The sequence below is a fragment of the Crocodylus siamensis genome, chromosome 3 (genome assembly GCF_052110815.1).
Source record: "Crocodylus siamensis isolate JL-2025a chromosome 3, ASM5211081v1, whole genome shotgun sequence".
Lineage (NCBI taxonomy): Eukaryota > Metazoa > Chordata > Crocodylia > Crocodylidae > Crocodylus > Crocodylus siamensis.
The window spans coordinates 243,657,197-243,675,300 of NC_143397.1; the positions used below are offsets into that span (position 1 = coordinate 243,657,197).

Sequence of the window (18,104 nt, forward strand, 5' to 3'; positions counted from 1 at the left end):
ATTTGCATTCCAAGTTGGCAGTTTTCCTTTTTTACTATTCTACCTCCTGCCAACTGATTTGGGGTTTGGTTTATTAATTGTGAATCTCAAATGCAAATATAATCACCTGCTTGTTTTTCCTTTCAATTTCAGGCTTCCAAACCATGGGAATCCATGCGATCTGCATCAGATACTGAAGTATGATGCAAGGCAATGGAAATAATGAAGAATGTTAATATATTGCAGCATATTGGCTCAATGAAGAGTGCTGCATTTCAGCACATTGCACGGCACTGAAACCCATTCCACCACTGACTGCTAAAAACCCTTCACAACTTCTTTTTTTTTCCCCTTGACACCTGTTACCTCCTATTTTAAGCTTTGTGTGCAAAGTAAGGGAGCTGCAATAGAAGCAGCACTGCGCAGACCAAGACCACTGAGGCCATTTTTGTCTACCAGTAACTTGAGCATCTTTCAGATAAACCTTTTTCTGTCTCTGCTGTGCATGGAAGTTGAATTCAGTCTCATTTTTACAATAGTGAGTGCTGCTGATTGTTCCTTCGGCGTTTCTCAAATTCGTGGTACTTATGACTTATGATCTAGCTCCACAGTCAGGGACTCCTATCATAAAAAGTAAAAAATGGTGCACACTCCAGTCAGTAACCTTCCGTGACCCCATCTGCCCTGGATTTGGTATGCTCTCCAATGATAGCTTGAGCCTGCCGTACGTAGTGCGATTTCTTCCTAGTGGTGATTTGTCTAGCTTCCCAGACAAAAGACTTCAGAAGGCTTGCAAAGGTAGAGAAGCAGGAAGAAAAGGAAGCCTGCTCGAGAGGACTGTAAGGGAGGTCAAGCAAAAGCAAAACCTTTCCATCTGCGGTTGTTTACTTTGAAAACCAAACCGGTTTCCCTTGATGTCAGTGACCTCAGGGGGAGCAAGATTTGGTGCTTATTGGAGTACCGGAGGAGGTGCCACTGCCATCTTTCCCCTTGGATAGAAGGGCTTCAGCACTGAGTTCCACTGATTTAACTAACATGGAGACTTCATTCAGCTAAACCAATGCAAGTTCATGTGGAGGCTTGGTCTAATGATCATAGGGTCTGTTTTCTGCTCCTTTTGTGAAACTGCCATCATGAAGGGGATGAAGCAAAAGCTGTATCCACTGTGACTTTTCCTTCTGGAAGCGACTGCCAACGTAGACCACCCCCTGGCTTATTTGTCATCTAACCCTGCATAGAGTAGGCTTGGACCACAGGGTGTCTAAAATTCCACTGGCCACCCAGAGCCCTTCTTTCACTAGGCTCCCTTTCTTACTACCATTGGTAGTAGGAATAGTAAAAAACATTAAGACAAAAAGACTAACACAGACAAGGCCAAAAGGAAGGAGTGGACAGGATAGGGGCAATACCAGATCACCAAGGCACAGAAAATGTTCTAATGTGCATCTAAAGATACACCGTCATGTGGCCCCTGTTGAATAGCACTGTGGTTGCTCTGGCTAAGCTTGATAATCATTTTTCTACTGCAATTATCAGTCTAAGTGGGTAGGTGGGACAGCAGGCCTGTTATGGCTTTTATCTTCCCAGAACCTGGGAACAAAGCCCATCGAGGAGGAAACTGGCTTGACCAGTTGGGGGGCTGTGTATGTAACGGTTGGGGAGTTCAAAGGAAAAGGATGCAACAGTCAAATTCACAAACACATCTGGGGTTCAACTGATAAAGTTGCATTTTTCAGTGAAAGACAGTCTTAAAGGGATGTTGTCAAGTGGCCAAGACCAATGTTAGTTTTGTTTAAAAACAGGAAAGAGACTTCCATGAAGACTAATAGGAACCAAAATGGTTCCTTTGTGGTTTTGCATATTCCAGACAAACCATGACTGTTCCTATCAAGGATGACCAGTTTCTGTTTGCACAATGCATTGGCCAGTTTCCACTTTCTTCCTCAAACTGGTTCTTGCTAGTTAAAAGGTTTTTCAGTGGAGCTGAGAGGAGGGGCCCAGCGTTTTTATCCAGATGACACCTGGGATGGTGCCCAATCACGTGATGACAACATCGTGCTGGTCTATGAGACATGGGAAGTGAAAGCAGGCAGGTGATGGTCTGGGCTGAAAGAAATGCAGAAAGCAAACCAACTGCTTTTCCAGTTAAAAAGTCAGGGAGGGCTACCAGTTGATTTCAGTGTCAAGAATAGAAAGTATGGGGCTTCATGCTCATGCACAGTGCTTGCTCGCAGTCAACTGCATTATGTTAACGGTTGTATTTATTTGCACGAGGTAAGGCATTAATTTGAGTGGCCTGATTCTTTAAAAGTCAGAGCCTCAGAAAGCATGTTGCACACTGGAGGTTGCAGTAGGAATATACCACAGGTGCTACAGTTCTGGGGCTACAGATCAAGAGAAGCGAGATGCCAGGGATTTGACAGGGATAGTACCTGCACCCCATGCCCAGTGCAGGGTCCTTGCTGAAGAGCCTGTAGAATCCAAGGATTTGTGTTGACACATTTTTCCCTGGTTTAAAAAAACTGTAGTTAAGTTGAAGAAAATCCTGTGAGGATGAGTATACAGTATATTAAAGTGGGTTCTCAGGATGGTTTGGACGCTGCCACTACTACAATGCTAGTGATAACTGAACTACCTAGTTTTAGGAGAGCTCAAGTACATCTACACCAGCTACCCTGTACACCTTTGACTGGCCTGCAGATGAGACGCAAGCTCTCTGTAGTAGAACAAAACCCTAAGACTGAGTTCCCCAAGAGTGGCGCTGAGAGACATAACAACCAGACCACCTTTTCTTTGGTAAGGGCTGTATCCGTGCTTCTTGGAATTTCTTTGAGCCTCACACTAGGGATTTTCTTGGAGATTTCTTCTTTAGGATGAAATCTAGCTAAAGCTTAGCAGTGAGTGTAATACAGTGAACAAAGAGCAAGAGAATGTCAGTCTGACAGCAGCACTGAAAGAAACTCTTGAAATGAACTCTCTGGCTGGGGTTCGCTACCCATGAATGCAGTTACCTATAGATTCTCATGTGCTGCAGGAACAAAATGCAAGGAAAAAGACTGCTAACACAAAAGCCAAACTCCCTTCCCGTCTTAGAGGGTGATGCCTTCTGGTGGAGCAGTGTAGAAGTGGAAGAACTTGCATGTAGCGCCATTGCCAGACCGTTATAGCCTGTGGACAAGGACATCTTTTTTTCCCAGGCCTGTCACTGAGCCCATAGCCTACATTTATGGGGTTGCTGCTGCTCTTGTAGCTACAATGGTGGGCACCCTTGATATAGACACAGCTTGGCCAGAAGAAGGAGCCTTTCCTAAACCTACCTGACACCACTGTGACACAAGAACCTATAGATTTGGACAAGACCTCAGTTGACTTGAGAGTTCAAGAAGGAATAGCATTAGTTGGAGGCTCAGTGTATACCTAACCCACAACAAGTAGCACACTGGTTTTGTTAGACTTGTCACGACATCTCATGAAAAGCTGAACTCACGTGTGATATAAGCAGCAGAGAAAAGTTTTCAAATGAACACAGCTTCTGATGAATGGTTTTGAAGAACATGTTGGTTTGGCCTTGCAAGGTTCCTGTGCTGGAAGTGTTTATCAGCGGAGAACTGTCATGCTTTTCAAGTGCTAGAAAAGATTTTGTTTGCAGCCCAGAATCTCTGTCTGTATAGAATAATGTTTGCCGTTTGGAGAATTGTTGTTTCTAACCAAGATAATTTTTCCCTAGTTTTATCGCATGTGACAAAACAAGTGGACCTTGAATTGCATTTTAATGTCAGATTTCAATTATATGGCTATAACAAAAGGTTACTTGGAGGTATTTCGTTATCCTTTTTGTTGACATGTCCTTGTCTAATGTTTGTTGCTTGAGATCTCCATTTTCTCTACTTTTGTTTGTTTTCTGAAAGGCCTAAATTAGAGAGAGTGCTTGTGTGGACTGAGGAAACAAAAGGGCAGGCTGCATGCAGCCATAAAGAGATACTGAAAACCTATGGAATAACAAGCCCCTGCTGAACAGGGGTGACTAGCATCTTATTAAACCTTTTGGAGTTGTCACATCCAGGCTAGAGAGTGTTCTGACACTTCCTCTTGGCTCCACAAATTTTTAAGCTTGATGCAGAAATTGCTGGGGAAATTCTGCCATCTGTTTATTATGCAGGAGGTCAGACGAGATGATTTCAGTGGTTCCTTTTGGCTTAAAAAATGTACAAAATGGTGATTCATCTTCTGAGCCTGGTCTGCTTTCAGAGCTTCGAGAAAGATTTGTCTTGGGAGAGTGAGACCAGCAGAACCGATCCATTCTTCTGTTGTCCTTTCATGATGCCACTGAGTGAAAATCGGACCTGGTGTGCAAATGTCAATATGGGTGGCAAAAGCAACTCCACCTTGACTTTTATTTTTTTAGGGGTCTCCCACAACCACAGGAATTGAGCTGCCTCATGCCAGTCCTGATTCTAAAGAAATCTAAGGGCCAACTCATCACCACAGGTTAACTGATGACTGCCTGCCAAGCTGCCATAGGGAATTGAATACCATGTGATATCACAGTGAAGCACATCTATATCTGCCCTTGTTACTGCCCATAAGCTTCATCCAGAGACTGCCAAACCCATAGCCACGGGAAACTAGAAAGGACAGTGAGAAAGCTACTTGCCTGTATACATTTAAAAAAAAAAAACCAACTTCCTGAACAAAACAAACTCTAGTTTTTCTGTAGCAATGGAAAATTCTTGAGTATCTATTTAATAGTGGACTAATTTCAGAGAATGAGAGAAAATCATGTAACAGTGGCTCCTTTCTCTCAGATGTGCAGCCTGAAGTGATTGTGAAAGTCACAAGTGCACAGAAATGAGTACTAACTAGTTACAGCTCATTTTTCCCTGCTTATGCAGCTAATGGCTCCAGTCTGACCCCTTCCCCAATCCTTTGTTCTACTAGTTCAGCCAATAACTTTAAGCAGTGTAACTCACTTGGGGCATAACTTTACTGCAGATCTATCTGAGGAGTCATTCCTAATAATTTCCTCTCCATCTATAAAGAGCTGAAACCAGTGTTTGGTGGTTCTTTAAACCCAAGCCCATTGGCCTGTCTGGATGATAGGATCCTTTGTAGTGAGGATGTAAGCTAAACCACTCCGGCACAGTGTATTGTGAGGACAAGTTACTATTACAGAATGAATGGAATCATATGGTTGAATGGTCACAGTTGCAACCACATGTGTTTTAATCCAGCCAAGTGCAAAATAATTCATCTGGGAACCAAGGATGTAGATTATGTATGTAGGCTGGAAGAGACTGTTTCGGAAATCAGTGACGTGGAAGAAGACTGTAGATAGCCATTTTACGGTGCAATTCCAGGGGGAAAAGATCATTGCAATTCTGGGGTGTGTTACATGGGGGAAAAACAAGCAAAAGTAAGGACATAGCCGTACTTCTGAATGCACCATAGGTAAGGCCACTACAAGAGTACTCTGTCGAACTCTGATACCTTCTCCAAGACTGTGGAAACACTACAAGGAGTTGAGAGGACAGCTGGAAAATTAATCCATGGCCTGGAGAGCAAGGTTAAACAGCTCAACTGTTGAGTTTATCACAAAGTAGGCTGAGAGGTGAATTGATCTCTGGGCATAGGTGGTTGGGAGGTAGTGGAAGGTTGTTCAGTCTTGCAGAAAGGGCATGAGATCTAACAGCTGGAAGCTGATGTTATATGTTTAATTTGACCTTGAAAGAAGATGCAGTTTCCTGGAAGCGAAAGAATGAAATATTGGAACAGCTTAGCAGGGAAGGTGATGGCCTTACTATAGCTTGGAGTCTTTGACATGAGACATTAAGTAGCTTTCTTTAAAATGTGGGTAATCTAGTTTCTGGGACAGCAGGGTTGTGTACACTGCTTTCAGTGTATCCCTAATACATGCTCTTCTGCATTAGGACAATGACTATTATCAAACATCATACTGCAGAAGCCGGGAAAGGGGACTTCACCTTCTTCTGAAGTATCTGAGATTGGCCACAACTGAGGAGGGAAAGGTGGACTGGAGCTGCTAAATTATGTAAAGGATCCTTTCTCTTGGATGTCTGACCACTTCTAGTGCATCTTGCTCACATGGTGATTGCTGGAAATGAATTTTTCACAAATCAGATTGGCAGAGACTCTGGCAATTTTTATGCCTTCTTTATAGACCTAGGCAGTTTTTTTGCAAAGTGTCTTGATGTCATGGAAGGTCTGTAGGTTTAAACTGGTTCCAAATGGTACTTTTGCATGCTGCCACATTATTTCTCTGCAGCAAAGTGACATTCAGAAAAAAAGTGAGATTCTGTCCTGCACTTGAAAACCTTAAAAATAGTTTTCTTCCATTGATCCAGATGAAGAAGGGGAAAGTGGAGCACCAACAGAAAATGCCTTTCAAAGTCCTTTTTGATCAATGCATTTGGTTGGATAATGAGTTTTTATCCTTAACACCCCACTGTATGTTATTCCTTTCCTTCACACGCAACCTTCCCCTGCCCCCAACACACCTCAACTTTGTCTCCATGAGGAAGACTTTGTAAACCTTTCTTAACATTAGTTTGGTTTTACTGGCATGAGAAATGTGGGAGCTTGAGCCCATAATGGGTCCCTGCAATGCACAAAAGAGCAGCAGCTATATTCTCTGCTATTAAAGGGCATTGAACAGGTGCTAGCAACTTTGGCAATATCTTGCTGAATGACCTAGTGTAGACATAGCTTAAATGACTCAAGACTAGTAGCAGTGAAACCCAGAAAGAAATTTCATACTAGTTCATGACCGTATCTATGTCTCCTTTATCCTAAGCATCCCATAGAATTGGGAGGAGTGGTGGGGAGATTAGGATCATAGGAAAGTAGGGCCAGAAGGGACTTCACAAAGTCATCTAATCCAACCCCCTGCTCAGTGCAGGATCATCCCTAACTAAATCATCCCTTCCAAGTGTCTATCCAACTTGCTCTTGAAAATACCAAAGATGGAGATTCCAGTTTCCTAGGTAGCCTGTTCCAATGACTTTGACCACCCTCATGGTCAGAAAGTTCCTCCTAATCTCCAACCTAAATATCCTCTGTTGCATCTGGAGTCCTTTGCTCCTAGTCCTATTCTGTACTACCACAAAGAAAAGCCTATCTCAGTTTATCAAGGGTGACCACCAGGATCTGGGGGAACGTCTGTTCACCAGAGCGCCCCAAGGGATGACGAGGTCGAACGGTCACAAACTCCTGCAAGACCGTTTCAGGCTGGACATAAGGAAGAATTTCTTTACTGTCCGAGCCCCCAAGGTCTGGAACAGTCTGCCAGCGGAGGTGGTTCAAACACCTACATTGAACACCTTCAAGAATAAATTGGATGCTTATCTTGCTGGGATCCTGTGACCCCAGCTGACTTCCTGCCCTTTGGGCGGGGGGCTGGACTCAATGATCTTCTGAGGTCCCTTCCAGCCCTGATGTCTATGAAATCTGTTCTCTCTGTAGTTACCCTTCAGGTACTTAAGACTGTTATCAACTTCTCCTGCAGTCTTGTCTTCTCCAGACTAAATAACCCTAGTATTTTCAGCCGCTCCTCATAACTCTTGCTTCTCGGGCCCCTAATAATTGTTGCTCTGAACTGAACTCTTGAAGGGCGGGTCCAGAACTGGGCACAGGTTGAACAGAGAAGAATCACTTCCCGTGATTTTTCAAGTGGCACTCCTGTTAATACATCTTTGAGTCTAGGTAAAAGAAACTGAGGGCCAGGTTCTCAGCTGATAGAAATTGGCTCTGTTGACCATAAGGAGCTACACCAATTTACAACAGCTGAGGATTTGTCTCCGCAGGGCATAAGACGATCAGAGGGACTATATGTGCCATAAACACTGTATCCAGATAACAGATACCTCCTTCCTTTTGTGAGCAGGTAGATGTATACAAGCCAAAATCTGCAGTGGTAGTTCCCACTGTATCCTGATTTTTTTTTAAACCAAAGTGTCAAACTTCCCCCCAGAATATGCATTCAAACAGTCCCCCAGTGATCTAAATCTGTAAGAGCTGCATTTGGCAATAGCACTGAGCCAAACATGTAGCATGAGTACTTGCCATGCCTGGCATTTACTGGCATGCACAGGCCATATTGTAATTCTCTTTGTGGGGCAGATTGCCCTGATGCATTGCCACAAAATTACAAAATGGTATAACAAAATTACGAACCAGCTGTGGTGATTTGTTTTTCCACATCACCCAGAGACCATGATTTTATGCTTTTCTCTTTTAATTTGTAGGAATAGTCAAGGTACAATTCACTTTGCATTATTTGTCACTAGCTGATGGATGACACTTTTCACTTAAAGGAAAACAATGTGATTATAAACTTGAACAAATGTGCATGTTTCTCGGGCCTTCCATAAAATGTGTATTATGAGTTACTACAGCATCTTTAGGAGAATATTGTTTCTTTGGGATGTGGGGGGAGGGATATAATTTACCCTTAATTTCATCATCCTTTTGACAGGACTAAATGCATTTTGCCCAAATGATTAAAAAAAAAATCCTGTCTCTGCGTAATTTCTCACATTACTTGAATCTTTCTGATGAATCAATGCAAAGTGGAGGGGAAAAAAGCAGAAAAAAATGTCAAAACTTGTTTGGATTAGAACAAAGAATTTTTTTGTTTTGAATTGAATCGAATTGACTTCAGATAAAAGTTTTTCACTGCAAGTCATTAGGTACACAAATCAGAAGATTCCATGGAAAATGTTGAACTTCTAATTTTTAGCCAGCCCTAAAACGATACTGTAACCTCACTTACATGAAATGGAAACCTTGCTGACATGGCGTAAGTGCCATTACTTAAACTTTTGAAAACTGGGCTAGAATACCAGTAAATGTGCCACAAAAAGCAGGTCTGTGCTGGGAGGGGATGTAGATTTAGGGATGCTGGAGGGCTGTGTCTGGTCTCTGATTTCTGCTGTTCTCTGCAGATAATGTTGGTGCCATTTGAAGAATCCCAACGCACTTAGGGGTCTGCTGTGCCATTGTCTTCTACACTTCTACATAGCAGCTCCGATCTCTCTTTCTCTGCCTCTCTCTCCGAATGTTTTTTGAAGAGACATATCCTCTGCTTCATATACGTAAAAGTTTTTAAAAATCACAAAAACAGCCTGCAAGAGAACAGCACTGTATTTACTTAGACTCAATATACTTCTGTTGAAGTTGATGGATTTTTTTTCTAATTGAAGTCCAGCTTCTCAGCAGGCATAAGTATATGGACAAATGTACTGTACAAGTTAGCGAGTTAAAAGAGGATGGGGAATTAGCCTACATCAGCTTCTCTGCGGTCACTGAAGGTGTGCCCATGCTTAGCCTGCATCAACTGGTAACTATCTCATGGTAACTAAGTCCTGAACGAAGGAGGATAACTTACTGCAGTTTAGCTTTCACTTACTTTAGGATAAGAGTGGGCACATATAATTTACTATGGCGCAGGTGAGGTGCAGTAAGTCCCCTTAGCTCGCTCTGACTTGTTTGCCCATGCCCAGCTAGACCGTATTGCTGATTGCCTGGCAGTTCCCAATTTAAGATCTTGGTTTCAGCTACTTATAACTTAAAACATTTCAGGTGAAGTTTTCCCCTTCAAAAGGCATCCTTGGTTCTGGAACTGAGCCCTTGATTCTGCAACCTTAAAACCAGCCTTTTCAGGTCATGTTTGAGAGTATATTGTACGGAGATTTAATTAGCACCCTCGATAGCCTTGGAACATGACATTACAAGACAAACCATTCCTGCCCTAAGGATCTTAAAATCTAAAATCAGTAGCAGTTCCCCTCCTCCCCACCCACCGCCCTGCATTTAGTGTGTGCAAATGTGTACGTAATATCCTATTTAAGCCCTGGCACTTTCTCTGCTGCAGCTGGACTTGCTCCATTGTAGTTGCTTTGGCAACTTTTCCTCGTCCCCATCAGCAGGGAGCATTGTGGTGGCTTTGGCACACCTCGTTTCAGTCTTAGAGCTGGCAAGCACCGCTCGCAGTTCATTGTACAGCACACCTCCCTTTTCTCTTTGTCAGGAGGCTGGAATGATTCACTCCTTGTTTCAGCCTCAGAAATCTTCCCTGGGGATGTCGTTAGCCGGAGACTAGAACGGTTAAAAGATTGGGTTGTTTCTTTCCTCCTGGAAAAAGGGTCCTGCCCTCTTTTTCCTCAGTATTTGTGGGCCAGTTCTCTCTCGCTGGTATGAATGTCTGAACACCTCCGAGTCTCCAGTGTGTAGCACCTGTGAAGTAGGCAGAGTCTCAGCGTTAGATCAAGATCTGAACTTGGCCTAAAGAAATGGAAGGACCAGATCTACTCAAGGACTTCCACCCTCGAAGTGGGCCTCAGCCCTGAAGTCCAAGCGTACGATTCCCACAAGACTCCCAACTAGCCCTGCGGGCGCCTGTCTCGTGCTGGGGATGCACAGACTAGGTATCGCTGCATCCAAGTCCCCTTGGAGGCCCTGCCTGAAGAGGTGTGCATTAAGCATGTCAGTATGGGTTAGGCAGCATTGCGTTGAGCACAAAACATGGCAGCCATGTGAATGGCTTGCTCCCTTTTGCTCAGGCTTCCCCCCCACCCCCCGTCCTGCCTAAACTCATTTGGTTTGGATACTCTTGTGGGCAACGTGGGTTTGCGAGGGCATTTATCCCGGGACTCCCACATCCTGAGTGGGTGCTCTACCTGCAGTGCTCCTCTACAGCAGGTGGTGTTGGTAGTAGCCTCACCTCTCCTCTTCCTCCCGCTATGTTTAAGAAGGAAAATGAGTTGCATGTGTGTACCCAAAGAGACCAATTAGATGCCCAGGTCCAGTAAGTGGTTTGGGGCTATGGATCTATCTCACCTGTCTTCCCTCGTTCAAGGAGAAAGGCAGGATTTAGGACCCTGGCCCCCTGTCCTCTGTATTTCTGTTGGCTAGTTTTGGTGCTTCCCTGTCCAGTGTGCAGGCTGCTGTGTGGCCCGCTCCTAGGTGATTGATTCTCCTTTTGCGTTGCGTAGGACACTGGGGCGTTGAGCTGGGGCGATGAATTGCACTCCAGAAGCCAGGCACTCGAAAGCTGAGTGTGCTGGGTGCTGTTCAGCGTCCCCGTGCCCAAGTCGCCCCCGGTCTGACCTCGGAGGACTTGACCAAGATCATGCAGGAAGTTTATGGCCAAATATCTCAACTTCCAGGCCACCACCTCACTACTTAAAACAATTCTCCCTTTCCTACCCTAGCAGAAATCCCACGGACATGAAGGGTGGCCGGGTACGGGAGAAGAGAACCATGCCTCTGTGGAGATGGCCAACGCTCCCAGAGACCTGCTTCCGCACGCTGGGCCATGAAATGCTGCGTGGTGTTCAAGGCGAGAGCTAAAATGCATGCAGATTGCTTCAGCCACGAGGCAGCAGAGCAAGGAACAGTAGGAGGAGATTGGCAGAAAATTTGGCTGAGGTTCAAGGGAGGTCATGCGAGGTCGCAAACCCCCTTTGTGCCTCTCCGCTGCTGGCTCTTATCTGTGCGAGTCTGTCAGGTGTAACAGCTATGTGTGGGGGGGGGGGGTTCGGGGTTTTTTTAATTGATTTTTTTTTTTTTTTTTTAACGTACAACTAGTTACTTCTCTTCAAAGCAGGAACAAGCTGCCCTGGAACAGGCTGACCTTTGGCATAATTATTTTTTCTTTCCTAAGTCGGGGTGTTTTACTAAAGAGAGCAGAGGCAGCCTTATCTATTCATCAGCTTTCTTTGACACAGTAACAACGCTGCTGTTTTTCTGCTGGTGCTTGGTGAGAAATTGCTGTTGCTGTGAAAGCAAGCTCCCAGCGAGTGGTGATCATACACAGGGAGCCTCTTCCACCCCCTCTACCCATTACTTGAGACCAGCTACACGTGCAAAGTAGCTATCACATAAAAACTGGAATCAGCTATAAAGCTGGACCTCAAAAATGTGTATGTACTTTATAGCTGGTTGCTGCTGTCTGGCTTTAAGTTGCATGTGTAGCAGGGTCTCCCTTGTAGCTGATGGCTCCCAGCCATGACCTTGAGTCCCACAATTGCTTGGGACCCTCAACCCCAGCAGCTGTGGACTCTGGGCCTGGATAGCACCCCTCAGCTAGGCCCTGCAGCATGCTTCCCAGTGATCTCCGCACCCCATGGGCTTCCCATATCCCAAGGGCGGGGGGATCACCCTAAGGCCATCCTCTGCCCCCAAGGGTTTCACATACCCCAGGCAAGGCAGATTGCCAGAGGGGTGATCCTCCCACCCCAAGTGTTTGATGCAGCCCCGGGGCAGGGAGATTGCTGCAGCGATACCTGCACCCCAGGGGTGCATGGGGTGCCTGCACAGCTAGGAGTCCCTCAACTGGGTTGCATGAGGCTCTCAGCCATGGGAGCCTGCTCCTTGCCAGTGCAGGGGGAGCTCAGGAGTGGGCTCCCCTCACACCGGTAATAAGGTGCGATGGGATCCGGTGCACAGTCCCACAATCGCACCTCCTGCCATGTGCAATTACATAAGACCATCACTGCAGGTATCTGGTCTGATTGGCCATTGCCTTGTTCTAAAACGGCAGAGGTAATTAGCTATGTTAGAATGACATCAGGCAGAAAGCAGGGCAGAGTGGCACCTTAGAGACTAACTCCTTCAGAGAAATAGGCTCCTTTAGCTTTCATAGGCAACAGCCTGCTTGGTCAGGTGCTACGAAAAAATCTTGCCATGTGGACAGGAAGCGGGAGTGAGGACAGGGCGCCTGACTTTTCCGTGCATCATTCAGTAACTTTGGGTATGTGGCTTAGAGTAATGTTTTCAGAAGGGCCTTCATATGAACCTTTTGGACTCCCAGGTCATTCAAAGTGCTGTGGAATATTTTGCCTTGTGCCAGTCTTTGCCAGAATTAAGTTTGATTCAGTTAATGTTCTTGGAATAGATTTCCCTCAGTGGGCACAAAGCAATGAATAAAACTTAATATGGCATTTGTGTATCAAGAGTATTAACAGTTTGCAATTAATGTCTACATTGGAAAATGTCTGCCTGTCCTCCAGGTGACAGAACTGCTATTAAATCAAACAAGCAGAAAAACCCAACTGATTTGATTTCTGTTCTGTCAACATCTGAATAAAATGACTTGATGTTTGTAGGCCAGGGCACCTATATAAACATCCTTTGCAATTGAAAATGATTATATGCACTAGTGAGTAATGTCTATAGTGCTCTTTGATCCAGAACTGAACCTGTTGGAATCTGTCTTGCTGTACAAATGCATCCCAATTGCCTAACAGCGAAAGTGAACAATGTGTAAAGTTGAATAAACCAAAAAAAAAAACAAAAACCCAGAATGGGGGTGGAGAGGTCTGACTACAATATAATTTTTCATCTCGGTCTCCAGAGTTTAATTCTTTGAACCATCCTCTTATTCTGGAAGTCAAAAGTGTTTGTAGTCAGCCTTATTAATTTTAAAGAAAACATTTGCAGGATGATTACCAGGAGATTAAACGGCCAAATGTGGATAGTAAAAGTGGCTGCAATAATATTTCCAAAGCAAACAATTGCTGAAAAATTATAAAACCTTGTAAATGTACAGGTGTGCCAGCATGTCTGTGACTGGCAGCCTTATCTCTGGCTTTGGAAGTGACCTCTACAAGGGGCCTCATCTTAAAAGCCTCTCTTAAAGATCTAACTATCTTAAAAACTCTCTTAAAGCTAAACTATCTCTCATTTCAGTCTGAAATATTCCTGTATTACACAATCTGATGTCCCCCTTGCTTTTATTGCTGGAAATGATTTCAATTATCTCATCCACTGAGATTGCAGGAAGTGTTCTCTGCTTTAAAGGAAAAAATCCCACAGCATGTTCAGTTGTGTGCCAAAATACGCTGTATTGATCTGGGAGCGTTTTGACACCTGGAGTCCAACAGATGAGCTGTGGCAAGTTGAGTGAGTATATGTGTGACCCAGTGCTCCCAAGTTAAACTTACTGTTGCTCTGCAGTTGCAGTGGTTTGTCAAAAATCCTGTACCGTTCTGCATTATCTGTGTAGCAGGCCCTTTATTCCCAGTTACCTGTTAGTTGTTCTCCATGTAATGCATGAAGAAACAAGCAAATTCAATACCTCATTTTATGTCGCACTGCTAGTCTCACCACTTATAAGGAGAGAACTCAAAAAGAAGAGAAAATTTTCGTCAGGAAAAGTTTCTTTGCTTTAACGGTGCTCCTGGTCCAATTGAGAGGGCTCCAGCCAGGACATCCACTAGTGTAGGAATTAAGGTTCTTACTTGGAAAATGGGAGTCCCAACTCCCTGGTCTTCCTGCTTTAAGGACTTAAGCCTTAGCTTTCTACATCCTAGAGGAGTGTCCTGAGACCCTGGCTACTGAATATTTCAGGGGAAGATTTGCAAAGGACCTTAGATGCCAGAAATGGGACCAAGGCAACATCTACATGCCCACATTCAAGAGGGTGATTATATACACATTTTACCTAATCTGCTTGGATGCCCAAGACTTGCCTAGATCAATTGGGGCAAACTTTTTGGCAGATGTGCCACAGATTCGTCTAGCTCCCCCCGAGTGCCACGCCAGGCCGCTGCCCAATCTGTTGCTCTGCCTTCTGCTTCCAGCCTTGTGCTCTCTACCCCTTCTGCTCCTCTGCTTTCTGCCCTGTCTGCCACTGCACTGCCTGTTCCCCCCAGTCTGCTTCATGCCACACGTAGAGGCTGCTCATGTTACATGTGGCATTTGTGCCGCAGGTTGGCCACCCATGGCCTAGATGCTTAGCTTCCTGTGGAAAACCAATTTACATGCCTAGAAGTCAGCTACAGTGTATGCCCAGAACGGCTCCCATCTTGGCTGACCTGAGCTTTTTGGCTTTTATATTCTACCTGAGACCATCAAAATTCACACACTAGGCATTTGTGCATAAGTGCCAAGTATTCCTATCACCACGTGACGGCATGGAGGTTGGCAGCCATTGCCACTCACACTGAAAACTTGCAGATGGGGCAGTCACTACTTTTTTACACAACAGCCTAGGAGTTAGAGTGCTGAAATCATGCTACACTTAAATCATACTAAGTGCACTTAATAATATGCGAGTGTCCCCTTGTTAACGCATGCTAAGTGCCTTTGCACATCTCAGTTACGCCACTTTAGACAAGGGTTAACTCTGGGCTATGCTACCTAGCCCATGTTAGGGTAACATCAGTCTGCTCCACAGAGATGAAATGAGCTGTTAGTAGTCCTCCAACATCCCAGGATGCCCTGCTCCAACCCCCACCCCAGAGCAGGGATAGAGCCCAGGTGTCCTGGCTCCTAACTACTCCAATGCTTGCCAACCCTGTGGTGGCAAGTCAGAGCTGCGCAGGCAAGAAATGGTATTAACCTTTACCATGCAACGATTCACAGCATCTTCTAACTTTAACACTGCTTAACGTTCTGCAAATTTAGTATGGTCTAAGCGTAGTGTGTAACTTCACCCATCAGAGCAGGGGTGGGCAAAATGTGGCCCGTGGGCCGGATGCGGCCCGCCAGGCCATTCTATCTGAATTGCAGGACCCCTAAACATTTTTGAAATATTCATCTGCCCCTGGGCTGCCTGTCATTCGGCCCTTGATGGCTTGCCAAAACACAGTAAGCGGCCCTCCGCCCGAAATAATTGCCCGCCCCGCTTCAGAAAGAGGGAGACTTGGTTCTAGGCCCTTCTCAGCCCAAGTGGACACAAACCCACATCTGTTATTTCCCAGGAAAGTTACTGAACCGTGATCCTATGGGCTAGACTCGTATTGGAGGTTGGCCATTGTGCAGGAAAGAATTCAAGCCATGGGGCCAGTGAGAGAGCGAGCAAGAGGAGGCCTGACTGTAGCCTGGTGAGGAGAACGATTCCCTGGGAGAGAAGGCAGCTGCAGTTCTGGTTTCTGCCCCTGGGTTGCTTCTGGAATTTGCATCAAATACGTTCTAAATAGGATTGCTCGGCTACCTCTAGGTCTCCCACATTGCTAGGGAGTGAGACAAGCACTGAGCTATAGACTTGATTTCCTGTGATCTCCATTTTTTTTCTGTAGAAAACCTTCAAAAAGCTCCATTTCCTGTCGAGATGGGAAAAACATTTCAAATCTTGAAAATTTTCACTGTATGGGGAAGCTGTTTCTTGTCCCGCTCTATAGAGAATGGAAGTAGACTTAAATGCTGGATGAATATGTTGGTGTTGCAACAAAACTGGAAAGGGGTGTCCATTGTATTGCTGTTTTTAATATACTATCACTTGACTTGCTTCAGCTTTTGGATGGGGGTTTCCTAAGAGTCACTGTTTCTTTAGCAAAGAGATGGTACCGCTTGGCCTTCTCAGGCCAGAGAATCGCCTCTTTTTCCATTCGTCATCACATGGCATTCATTTTGCACAGCTGCAGCTAGGAACCTGTCTCCAAGTGACAAAGCTTGCCCAGGATGGGCAGTTAAGCAACCAAACCTAAGCTATTTTTTTAATGTTTGTAGTCTTTACGGCGACAACATTAGCGGCCCATGCCAAGACAGTGTCTTTCTGTAAGCAGCCTGAAACAATAGCTCTGAGAGATAAGAACGACTTGTCTTCTGCTAAATTCAGAGTTAGCTCTAAACTATAACACGGACAATTAAATTTCCAATATCAGTAACTCTTTGCTGATTTTTTTTTTCAGCAAAATTGTGCAGCTGCCGTATTTGTCCTACCTTTTCAAACTGCCTCCAATGTCCACCAGGTGTTTAAAATGTATCCAGTTCCCTGAGCAGCTACTGAAATTTCCAACTTTCTCCGCCCAGCAACTCCTACGGTACCATTGTTCATTGTCAGCACTGACAGCTGTGACAGATTAAAGACTGGAAATGGGTGAGTGGGATGAAATAAATAGAAATTAATATCCCAATAAATAACACAGGGACTGCTGCTCTGATTGCATTTCGTCACCTCGTGCGTTTGGTTTGCTTAAGATAAATGAAGCTGCTGTGAAAATTTCAGTCTCTCTTTTAAGGCAATTTAGCAGCTGGAAAGAAGGAATTGTATGGTCAGATCGCTCTCCATGGACCACAGATTGGGAACTACTGCTTTAACGACTGCAATCTTTCAAATGTATTTGGGGCATGCCTTACGTGATGTAAGAGTTTCCAAACTGGTATGCTAGTAGTTCACCCTAGGTGAGACCTGCAGTGCTTCACTGCCCTCCCACCACCCCCACTAGCTCCTGCTCTGATTTCAGGCCTAGCTGATTCAGCTCCTGACCCCTTGCCACCCAGCTTGCTTTTGCTTCTGCTTCCTGGATATCTCCTGGTGCCACTGCTCACCTTTCGACTCGTGTTTTCTCCAGCCTCCATGTGCAGGACAGGAAAGCTTTAATGCAGTTGATAAATACACCCTCTTTTATCGCACTAATCTCTGTATGGTTCCTAACAGGGAAAAAGCTCATTGTTGTGAAGTGGGATGGTGAGCCTGAAGGGATGCCTGCCAAAAATCTCACAGTGCAATCTCTCTGCAAAGTGCAGTCTTTATTACTCGATAAACCCGTAAGTCACTCGTCAATACAGAGGGCTTTTAACCTACTGGGGACAGCTTGTTTCTGGAGCTCGAGAAGGTTGATAGGTGGCTGTGGAAGGGACAAGTGTGGGCAATGTGGGACAGGATGGATAAATGCTTCTGGATGAAACAAGTCATACCTCACCCAGCAAGCACCTCACCTTTTCCCAGGTACTATAGGAGTCTCATCTCTACTTCTTCTGAAGCTGGGTCCTTCAATCCCCCCACATCTGTGTAAGGGCAGTCTTAACTCCTAGTGGGTCAACAATGGCTAGAGAGTCTTAACCCATCTGCTACGAGGTAAAAGGTGGAAAATGAGTCTGAGGCCCATCACTGTCTTGGGGCACAGGCCTTTTTCTGAGCGAGGCCTTTGAGAGAAAACTTGGGGCCCAGTACACCCATGATCATATTTTTGGAGCCCACAAGAGCCTGGGGCCCTGGTACAACTGTACTCCCATTTCCCTTCCTCTCAAGCCCTTCCTCTGGCAGGGATGGGCCTGCGGGGTGCCTAGGAGCTTGTCTACACTAGTGACTCTCAAACTCTCTAGATGCAGTGCCTGCCTCCTTGCAGAGGGGTTGGACAGTGGGGGCAGGAGAACAGCCT

The 18,104-nt window shown here is 45.1% G+C and overlaps 1 long non-coding RNA gene across 5 annotated transcripts in view; it reads left to right on the top strand.

The window, feature by feature from the left end:
• The window catches only part of LOC149869631 (uncharacterized), a 220,623-nt gene extending 211,853 nt beyond the window's left edge, over positions 1-8,770 (top strand). For 4 of the 5 annotated variants that reach the window (XR_016441501.1, XR_016441500.1, XR_016441502.1 and 1 more), the window contains one exon: positions 133-8,769. This is a non-coding gene — a long non-coding RNA (uncharacterized LOC149869631). Of the gene's footprint in view, positions 1-132 lie in introns of all 5 variants that reach the window. The other variant, XR_016441504.1, reaches the window with a different exon arrangement.
• The last annotated feature ends 9,334 nt before the right edge of the window (positions 8,771-18,104 follow it).